Raw genomic sequence first — 11,149 nt, forward strand, 5'->3', positions numbered from 1 at the left:
AGAAAGGGTGGAACGGATTCCCACCAGCCCAGGAGGAAGATGCTGGTCGCTCGAGTCGCATGGCCGAGCCGCCCGAGGTGGCACACGCAGGCGGTCCTGGCTCGGGGAGGGGCTCTGGGAGCATCTCCGTGGGCTCGCCTGAGCCTGGGCGATGCTGTCAGGACACAGACCCGCCAGCCCCAAGCCCTGTGGTCAAGCCCCTCTGCAGAGCACCACCAAAGCACTGTGGCCCCTCATGAATGCTCCGGGACGCCGGGAGTGTCCTTCCTTACAGGCGACAGGAGGAGGGAATGCTGCCGCAGCTCAGAGGGACTCGAGGGAGATGGTGGAAACCAAACGGCCGCGAGCTGCCACCGGGTCTGTGTGCGGCTCGTGCCGACGCCTCGGATGCGGCGGGTCCCGCGGTACAGGGTGCGCTGGGGATCCACGGGCAGAGCAGCAGCCCCGTTCCCCGGGAGCCACGACGGCAGCGGAGCTGAGTCACCCTGACGTGCGAAGAACGTAAGGGAGAAGGGCCAAAACTGAAAAGCTTTGGGGCGTTGCACTACCACACCGTATTTTTGCTGTATGACCTGGTAGAGGGTCTGTTTCTGGGACGGTGGCTGCGTGGCGCAGAGACGGGAGCAGCCAAAACAAAGTCCCTCAGAGACTTCAGAATAAAGTGGCTGCGCCCTTCATACGGCCTGGGGAGCATCTCCCCTGGTGGGCCCTGCAGCCTGCCCAATAAGGCTTTTTCACAGCTGAGGTTTCACCCAGCCACTCCCTACAGCTTTCATGTTTTGCACAGTCACAGACAATGAAACTGATAACCTTGTTAATAGCACAGATACAAACTGGTACAGGAAAACTAAAGTATTTTTTTGTGCTACTTAGAGCTTCCTTCTTTTTTTTCTTTTTAAAGCAGCACCTTTTGAAATTCCCGCTTTCTCCGTTGATACACATGTGAAATCTTATTCCTAAATATTTAGTACAAAAGAGGTACCTCAATCTTCAGGTATTCATAATTTTCTCAACCATGCGGAAGCTTCTTTTTTGGGCAGACATGAAATATTTTCCCTGAAAGCATTGCAGAAATGCTCGATGGCCCCTACTCAATTACAAACCCCCTGAGTGAAAACTTCTCCAGATCTAGCTTTCCAGAATACCGCTATCCAAACCTAATTCAAACCATACAGGGAGCCCTGACTTAGAATCCTTCAAGCCTATAAAATGAAACAAATTGGCTTTGCGAGCATATCTCCCAATCTAAGCTATGCCTGTAAATTCGATTTGTCCTCTTGGATCTCTACTGCATTAGGTGGCCTGAAAGCCTCTTTGTTTCAAAGTCCTTCTGACTCCTCCACGAGCCCATGACTTTCTGCATTTGGTCACATCAGGCTGGAAAACCCTGTGCTCATTAACAGCGAGGACTTAGTGACCCTCTGGTATCTCAGCTTTAGCCAGGGGTCTTGGCAGGAGATGAGGGGGACCGCAGGACCTTCGCCATGAGCACCCCGCGCACCGGAGCGGCTGCAGAGGGTGCCCGGCAGCGCCCAGGCACTCTTGGCCGAGGAGTCAGCACGTTATCACTGGCTTTTCCTGGAGAGATCCCTGCCAGAGCAGGGTTAGGGTCAGTGCCGAAGTCAGCCGGGCTTTTCTGAGCCTCGGGCTTTTGGGGTCCCAGCTCATCTGCAGGCAGGCCCTGGCAGCCTCCCCTTCCTCTGAGCTGCTCCCAGAGCAGGTCGCCACAGTAGCGCTCCCTCCGGGGTCCGGCGATGCCCAGACACCGGGGGGTTAGAGCAAGGGAAGCCCAGCCTGCGGTGACGCAAGGAGAAAAGCATCTGCAGGCAGCAGTGACGTTGGGTGTTTCTCAGAGGCAGGATATACAGCCTTCAGATCGCAGCTGGTTTGACTTACAAATAACAAATGCAATCCTGTTCTTTGCGTTTGTTTTTTCTTTGTAAACACTGAGCGAGATACCCACCGGTACAGGTTCAGATTACCTTCCCCAGGCAGCGCCGGGGCAGGAGCCTGGCTGCCCACAGCACCCATCCCACGGGAAAACCTCCCGGAGCGGGGCCGGGAACCCCCCTGTGGCACCTGGGACCCGAGCGGGGCCGAGGGGCTGCGTGGATTTGCTTCGCTGACCTCTGCTCACTCCCCTGAGGCACTTTGCCTCCGCCAGCTCCCTGACCTCTCCCCAGAGCAGGCAACAAGCTCCCGCCCCGTTTCGGTGGCCTTGAAGCCATCACTGCGGCACTGGGGGCCTGGGGTGGGCTGAAAACCACCACCACGAGACAGAGGTACGGGCAGGTGGGCTCTCCAGACCCCCTGGCTTTACGCATCGCTGTTTTCCTTGGAGGTGGGTGAGCAAACACGACCGTTTAAGTTTCCCAACTTGCAAATACGCTGCTGCGTGACCTTCGGGGGGTGTCGGGCTGAAAGGCCCGGGCTCGGTGCGAGCGCAAGACAGGGTTTCCCTTCCCTCTGCCTGCAGCGGCGGTGCAGGCAAGGATGGGTTCTGAAGGTGCAGCCCTCAAAAGCACCATGGGTTTGCTGGAAGGGGCTGAGCTACTTCGGGTCAGCTGATGGTGTGCAGCGTGGGGACAGAGCCGGGTTCTCACTCTTTAACAGAGTAATTTACTACCTTTCTTTATGATTTCATGGACGCTTGCTATATAATTTTAACAGGCTTATTCTAATTCACCATCTTTGAGTAGGAATAAGCCTGTTAAAATTATGAACTACTTGCGCATGGAACCATAAAATGCTGTAACTCGGTACATGGATCTTTCAGAAATGGACAGATGACATGATCCATTTCCACGCTTCGCTTTCACGTTCACGTGGCAAACCTAGCAGCTCCCAGTGACTACAGCGCTTGCCATCTTTTCTGTTCCAAAAGGACAACAGTGGATGTCTTTAAACGAACATCCATTAAATTCCATTTATCTCCTTTCTTGATTCAGATTTTCAGTTAAGCCAGGGAAGAAATCTATTCTCACTTAACATCTCCAGTAAGCCTGCCTACAAGTCGCCATGCAGGATGAGAGCGATCTGTTCTCACACTTGCTGGGAGACAAGCTAAGCAACTGAGTCCATTGAAGAGTTGCCCTGAGCTCTTAAGTTGTATTTTTAGTACCTGATTCAAATCCATTCATGTTTGCAGCAGCCAAGCCTTTAGCCCCTGACAGAAAGCAAACGAAGATTTTGGTGCAGGGATGGAATGCATTTTTTATTAACTGTCCCTATGTTAACTTGTTTTCAGAGGTGACCAGGTACGGGACTGAGGAATTAGCGCATTTACCTAATCATAATATTTCGAGAGACACGTCCCATGTCGTCGCAGTTACATTCCACTGCAAGAGCTTCACAGTTTACTACGAAGGCCAGCCGCATCTCAGACACCCTGAAAAAAAACCATATTTCTATGTTTTTATAAACTCTCAGACACCCTGAAAAAACACGATATTTTTATGTTTTTATAAACTCTAGTAAAATTGTAATTGGATAAAACCTCGCATTCAAAAGCACATTCTTTGAGAATATTTTATACGCACATAAAACATCTGAGAAAACGTTAACATTATGAGCTTAACTGTTTGCACATTGGAAACAGCTAAAGGTTAGGAAAACGCAGCCCATCTGGCACAGTATTTTAAGCAGAATATTCCTGAGCGGGTTTCCTCCAGAGCTTGGGCTCGTAGCACCGCACAAAGCCAGCTGCAGCGGGCTGGGGACGGACCGCGGCGTTCGCGGGAGGAACGAGCCCGGTTTGTTTTCACCGCGTTTCCGAGCCGGGCCCGCAGAGGAGGGGCAACACCCGAGCGGCGCCGCGGGGCTGCTGCAGCTCGCGCCGGGCGGCGCCCGCGGGCACGCGCGGCCGCGGGAGCCGCTGCGCGGGGCAGAGCGGGGAGGGCCGGCCGCGCGGCCGCGCGCGCGCCAGCAGCGGGGGCCCTGCCGACAAAGGCGAGCTGGCCGCCCCCCGCCGCGGGGGGAGCGCGCCCCGCGCCCGCGCCCCGCGCCCGCGCCCCGCGCCCCGCGCCCGCGCCCCGCGCCCCGCGCCCCGCGCCCGCGCCCGCGCCCCGCGCCCCGCGCCCCGCGCCCGCGCCCCGCGCCCGCGCCCCGCGCCCCGCGCCCGCGCCCCGCAAGGACCGCGTCGGGAGAAAGCCGCGGGCGCTAGGGAGGCAAGCGGGGAAACCGTGACCGGGCACGGCTGGCGAGCGGAGCAGCTGCAGGGCTGGCAGCCTCCCAGCTGACAGCCGGGGCCCAGGAACCCCCTCCCCCGGCCGGAGCCCGGCGGGAGCAGGGGGCCGGGCTGCGAGCCGCCGCGGCGGGACGGGGCTGGGGGAGCTCAGCTGCGCAGCCCCAGCCCTGCCTGCCCTGCTCTTCCCCCCCCCACCACACCGCGGGACTGGGGGTTTCCTATGGCCTGTGCCGAGGTTGTTTGTTCAAGCAAACCCATTAGGTGTTTATTAGCCTTCATTATGGAGTGCTAGAGGGTTAATTAGTTCAGGCTGTTCCTGTGGGAGGGGGTGGGGGACAGAAGGGTGAGGCAAGATCATCAGCAGCCAATATCAAGGTTTCTACAGCAGCTCACTGCTTAGCCTGTTTTCTATCTTTTCTTCCCCCCCCCCCCCCCCCCCCCCCTTTATCTCTTCCCTAAGCACCTTAAGAGTGTCATTATCACATCTGCAAGCTGCTGAGTACAGGAGTGGCTGGGCAGGAGGAGGTGGGAGCGCCCAGCATCGCTGCAGAGCGAGGGCAGGGGACCGGGAGGCAGCCCGGCTGCATCTCCCACCAGGGTGGTCTGGAGGCGGGCAGGCGGTGAGGGCAGCAAGGGTCCCTATCCGGGCTGCGGGCTTGAGCCTGGCTCTGGCTGCAGAAAGCCTCGTGGGGCCCAGCTGGCCGTGGCTGCGGCCAGCCGACTTCTGGCAACTTTTGAGGATGGCAAGTATCTCTCCTAGAGGAGACGCCTGAGCAATTGGCATCCTTTGAAGGTGTCCCTTCCCTGGCTTGCGCCAAGCCTGGCCTCTGCCAGTCTGGGCACAGGCGTGGGAGACTTTCCAGGGAGCCAGCCGGCACAGATGTGCCCCTGGAGAGTGTGTTTGGGGACAGTGACAGCACTGTTTATCGTATTATATTATTGCAAAATTGCTGCTTTTGTCCAGAGCGTAACATGGAGGCTACTTATTATATTAGGTACAAACTAAACTAAATAACCCATTCTTATGCCTGTTTCTTCCTTGTTGAATTGTGGTACAAGGGACAACAAATGATTCATCAGTCTCAGCACCGGACGGGATGAAAGGGCGTTGAACTCCTGCAGACCAGAGAGCCCGTGCAGGGCTCCTGCACCAACCCACCACTTACGGCCTCTCAGCCTGGAAACAGGGAGGCAAGAGGTGAGCAAGAGGTGATGGAGAATGCTTGCCAACCACCAGCAAGCTGTTTTGACAGTTAATCACCCTTTCATTAAAGCCTGAGTTCATCTAGCTTCTGCTTCCAGCTGACCTCAGTATATATACATTTTTGTCTGTTTTTTTATCAGAAACCTGCTCCTTCTCTAAATACTTACAGACCGTGGGAGAGGGGTAACTTGCAGCCTCACAAATCCGAATCAGCCATGCTATCCTGACACCTGCAAGCCCTTGTGCCAACTCTTAGCCAGGCATAACAGAATCCATCCCTTCTCCTTGGGGAAGGCTGAAATCGACCTGTGACAGTGGAGGGGGATCCAAACCCTGAACTGCTTTGCTAGAAGGACAAGCCTAAGTTCTTATTCCTTGCTTAAAATAGAGGGTAGTCCATCACCAGCTGCTCCTTGCATCTCTCAGGCAGCTGCTGCTGGATGCTGGTGGGGCAGCAGATCTGGAAAAAGTGACCCTGGGCCTGAGAGCATGCAGCCCGGGCTCTCTCGGTCCTCACACGTGGACAGCCAAGAGGGAAGCTGCAGACCCCCCCCGGCAACAGGGAGTCCTGCCACCCTGACTAGCGTCCTCTTACTGCTCAGTGGCCACCCTAGCTGAGGATTAAGGGTTAATGTTTCTTGCTTCTTCACTGGCATTGAATTTATCTTGGCCATCAAAAGTCCTCTTGCAGAGGAAGGACAATGCTGCACCAGACTCTGGTGTGATGTGAATGAAGCAGCCCGGCTCGGCCAATGTGCAAAGGGAAATTGCAAATGCTAAAAACGTAGGGTTCATGGAAGTCTTAGAAACTCCCAGGCTGGGCCACCCAGCTCTCTCAAGCCGTGCTCAGCATATGACCAGAGAGGGTTGGCGATATCCACCCTTGCTGGATGCATCCCCTCCCAGTAGCCTTCCTAGCCTCCCAGATGAATTCGAGCAGTTTCCACTTCAAGAGCAAAAAGACAAAGGTTAAATGCAAACAGAAAAAAGGTATCTTTCAAATGGTGTCATGCTGCTTCCTTCCACAGGCACCCAGACACCTACAGGCCCAGTCTGCCACCCCTCTGTATATTCTCTGTTTAGCCTTGCAGCCACTCCTGGGACTGATTTGCCCACAAACTCCACAGACCAACTTGGGGTGCAAGAGTCGCTCTTCTGAAAACAGTTTTCTATATCCCTTGTGATGGAAGGAGCAAACATTATCAGCTTTTTAGCAAAAGAAAATGAAAAACTAGCAGAAGAGCACAATGGAGTAATCCCTGCCAGACTGAACTCTGGCAATCAGGTACAAGATAACAATGGCTGTGGCCCTGCTTAATTATTTCTGCTCCACCTCATTGCGAAAAAACCAGTCATTTCCACTTAAAAGACACTCTGTGTGATCTTTAGGAGAGTGACTCCCCTGTGGAGCTGCAGCTTCCCCAGAGGAGTCACTGCCGCAGTCCCACGAGGGCTTTGAAGAGGGATTCCCTGGAGGGTGGGCATTAGGCATTAGCATTTCCCAATTATTGCATGGAGAAGTCTGTCTCAGTAGGAACTCTGCCCTGAGATCAAGCTGCCGCTGTCCCGTACCCGGAGACCTGCTGGCAGGAAGGGGGACCTGCTGCAACTGCATCTGTGCACCACCAGGTCTGGGCGCAATACGTCTCGCTTGGGGTGTCCCGGTGAGGGGTCTTGGAGTCCCAGGGCCTCCCAGAAAATCTCCCCTGGGCCTTGGGAGGGCCAGTCCGGACCTTGCTGACCGTACAGCTATTATGCACCCAATGTGCAAGCACTCGGGCATCCAGCTCCCCTCATACTTCCAGCACAAAGTTTAGAAACAGCATCGGGAGTTTAAAGGAAATGAAGTTCGCAAAGGGATGTCCCCAGAGGGTCCGAACTGTCTGCTCTGCTCTCCAAACGCCGGCATTGCAGACCCAGCTCACAGCACGTGGCCCAAGCACAGTCCCCTCCTGCTCCCTCCTCCCCTGGCGAGGGGTGCTCAGAGGTTTATCCTCCTGGAAGGGCTGAGGACGAAAGCTCAAGGACATTTACAGCACTGCCTCCAACAAATGTAGGAGAGCCTGGCACATGCTCACCTTGTGTTGCAACACACTTTCTCCCGCGGCTGTGTCGTATTTTTAAACAACGAATACAAGCTGAGGTGCTGTGATCCTGCAGGCAAAGGCTGAACTCATGTAGCCTGAGATTTATCATTACTACGTGTCTAAATTTGTAACCAGTTTACATAAATCCTGTGGGAAGACAAAGCGGTTTTTGGCAGGTATGAAAAACCAGAAGGTGTCCAGGGAAGCTGTCGGTTCCCTGCCCACCATGGCGTGGCTGCTGTCTCGATTCAGGGGTGGCATTAGGGGACACATAGTAAGGACGAAAACCATCTGTGTCAACAGGAAATGAAGTTAGTCCTGGTTAGTCCAAGTCTGCTGTCTGGCTTCTCCGTAGCCTCCACACCCAGAGAGACCTATTATCTGTCGTTTCCCCTTGTCATCAAAATGCCTCTGACCTGTTGATCTGGCACTGCCGATGCTCCACGCTAATCTTTTCTCATCAGCCGGCCGCCTACAAGAGCCACGCACTGCAACCACCTGCACCACAGCACCTGCCTTCCCCGTCTTTAGCAAACCTGTGCTCTCTGGGAACGTTCAGCCCTTACCCATGGGATGATTTACTGTAGTTACAGCTAGAGATAAAGCCACAGACAAAAGCCTTGTCTAGGTCAAACTTTTCCAAACAGTTGCAGAGCTGAGAGGCCACCGTCACTGAAGGTAAACACGATTAAATGATTTTCCTCTCGCAGCCGTGTCGGGGTCTGTGGCCCTGAGCCAGGAAAGGCCATCTCACAGCGTGGGGGGGGAGAGATGTTTCAGCTGGTCTGGGACTGAAAAGGCATCAGCATCCCTCTGGGCTGCCAGAGCGCTAGTGGTAGTACCACACAGAAATGGTACCTCGAGAAAAAGGCTTGCTTGAGGTGCACAAAGCAAAGAAGCGGTGAATAGCAGGGGACAGAAGAGCCCTGAATATGCTGCTGTTACTCTTGTTCCGACACTGGCCACTAACATCTGTGCAAGCGCCTGCACCCAAGGGCTGCCGAGCCCTTTGCTCTGCTGCACACGCAGCTGCCCAGTTCTGCAAGCCGTTGGTTTATTACCTTCATAAAACAAGTACAACATCGATTTGATGTGCTTACAGTCTCGCTCTTAGCCATAAAAATGCACAAAAGTATGTTCAGCAAAGGCATAAAGTTGAACCCCACAGTTAGACACTGCGGCTGCTTCTAAACACGGGCCGGCCTGTGGAAAAACACAGAGCCACACTAAGCAGGGCCAGGGTACCTGGCCAGGAGCATTTTCTGTCTCTAAGAGCATGAATTAGAGACCACATTTTACTACCAACATCTGGAATTTCAAATGCCCTTGCAATAGATAGCATCTGGACTGAATTCTCCTTCTGTTTTTTACAGGGCCCTCTTATTTAATAAATAATAATAGTTTATTACTGCATTGTAAACTTTCATATTCCTTTTTTCAGCAAGAATGAAAATGATTCAGAAAAAAACAGAAAGTGCTTTAAACAGGATGATGCCAAGAACTACTGAAGACAGAGCATTTCCTCAAGAGAGGTGGGTCGACTCATTTTTGCATTTGTGGCACTCGGCTCCATGTCCATTTGCAGAGGAGCCAACAAGTGCACCAACAATTCCTAATAAACTCTTGGCTCACATCAGTTCAGAACAGCAGAATGCGCTCCACGTCTGCTCCGCTGCAGGACCCGTACAGGCTGGCTTGCCTCTGAACGCATCTCTCACGCACATGTGCTCAAGAGGGCCTCACCAGCAAGTTTTGAAACATGGGACATTTTTCACTTATTTCCCGATTTGTAATAGTTTCAGACCCACACTGACAGTTATTAACAGAGCTCCCGTCAACTGAGAGAACAAGAGTTTTGGAGGTGAAACATAAGACTGATTTAACCAGCAAAACGACATCTTTTCTCCCAGGCCTTACTCCCCTGCTTTACCCAAAAGCTTCGCTCTCTGGAGGTGTGCCCCGTCCTTTACCAGGCGCAGGCAGCAGTACTGCTGTGAGATGGATCAGGCAGAGCAGTGCTGTGGGTTACGAGAGCCCCGGACACCAGACAGACCTTGGCTCTCCTCGCCATTACGTGCCAGCGCCAAGGCAGCCGGACACTGGGAGCACTGGGGCTGAGAACTGAGACACCTGTGAGCTAAGAGATCCCCGCGGTTTGCACTTTTCTTGCTTTGCTCAGCGTTAGTGCTCAGGGCTGGGAACTCTGTCGCCCTCTCACAAGAGAAAGGAGGTTTAGGGAGAAGAAGTATCTGTACAATGGCAGCAATGGCACGAAGGGCACAGACGGCGAGCCTGCGACCCACAGACTCCACCGCAGAGTGATGGGTGAAAGCCCTGCTGCTCAGCGAGGAAGAACATGAGCATCGCTTTCTTTTTGGCACTTGGGCAAAGGAAGGCACCCATGCACATACATCCCTTTCTTCCCCTACAGCTTTGGCTCCAGGAAGGCAGGATTGTCATGCCCACTCTCTGCAAGTCCCGTTATGATTTGAAGCGAGACAGCAAGGGAGTTTGCCTCCACGGAGAAGCAAACGCTGGCAGAGCGGTGTCTGAGCAGCCTGCTGGGGGTGCACCGCAGCCTGGCTTGGCCCCACACCAGCGAGCCCAGCAGCCCCCCTCCCGCCCCACACAGCGTCCGGCAGGTCCCGCACAGCCGCGGCACATGGCCTGGCAGCCTGTCCGCCCTCCATGAGCCTTGCTGACATCTGGGGACGCCTCCCCGTCCGGCACAGCAGCCTGGCTGCCCGGGTTCATGGGAAGCAGGTCAGGCCCTCTGGTCTGCTCTGACACTGACCCAGTAGGGATGGAGCATGGCCCAAGCCAGCGTGTCTGCACTCAAGTTCGTTCCTCCTTGGGATGCCTGGGAACTCCTGTATATCATCTTCAGCAGACTGAGAAGGAGCAGCTGCAGTAAGCAAGTAATGAAAATTAACATCCCAAATGCTTTGCTTTCCCTTTACATTTTGTTCACCAAGTGATGGTTTCCAGTAATTGTTTAAATAAACATGTCACTGATTAGCTAACTTCTGAACCTTGGAACAGTATCTTCCAATCATCTATGATTTCACAACTTCCAGATGAGTAAAGGATTCTCAGAAATGCCGAAGGCAAGAGATCAGCCTCACTTGCACAAGTCATAGAATTAGGAACAAGACATGGCCTAGCCCGGAGAGTTGTGGTGAACGGGGCTAAATCCAGCTGACAGCTGGTCACAAGTGGTGTTCCACAGAGCTGAGTTTTGGGGCCAGCCTTGTTTAATACCTTCATCAGTGATCTGGACGAGGGGATCGAGGGCACCCTCAGGGAGTTTGCACGTGACACCAAGTTGGGCGCGAGTGTCGATCTGCCCGAGGGCAGGAGGGCTCTGCAGAGGGGCCTGGGCAGGCTGGATCCATGGGCCGAGGCCACTTGTGTGAGGTTTAACAAGGCCCAGTGCCGGGCCCTGCCCTTGGGTCACACCAACCCCAGGCAGCGCCCCAGGCACGGGGCAGAGGGGCTGGGAAGTGCCCGGCGGAGAAGGCCCTGGGGGTGCTGGCTGACAGCCGGCTGGGCATGAGCCAGCAGTGCCCGGGTGGCCAAGGAGGCCACCAGCCCCCGGGCTTGTGTCAGCACTGGTGTGGCCAGCAGGAGCCGGGCAGGGATGGGGCCCCTGTGCTGGGCCCTGGGGAGGCC

At 54.7% G+C, this 11,149-nt stretch overlaps 1 long non-coding RNA gene across 1 annotated transcript; it reads left to right on the forward strand.

Annotated features, from left to right (window-relative positions):
- Positions 1-1,988: 1,988 nt before the first annotated feature.
- On the forward strand, positions 1,989-5,474 carry LOC135317030 (uncharacterized). Its single transcript, XR_010376176.1, has 2 exons — positions 1,989-2,341; positions 5,246-5,474. It is a non-coding gene; the product is annotated as an uncharacterized LOC135317030 (long non-coding RNA).
- The last annotated feature ends 5,675 nt before the right edge of the window (positions 5,475-11,149 follow it).

This window comes from Phalacrocorax carbo, chromosome 24, assembly GCF_963921805.1.
Source record: "Phalacrocorax carbo chromosome 24, bPhaCar2.1, whole genome shotgun sequence".
NCBI classification, from domain to species: domain Eukaryota; kingdom Metazoa; phylum Chordata; class Aves; order Suliformes; family Phalacrocoracidae; genus Phalacrocorax; species Phalacrocorax carbo.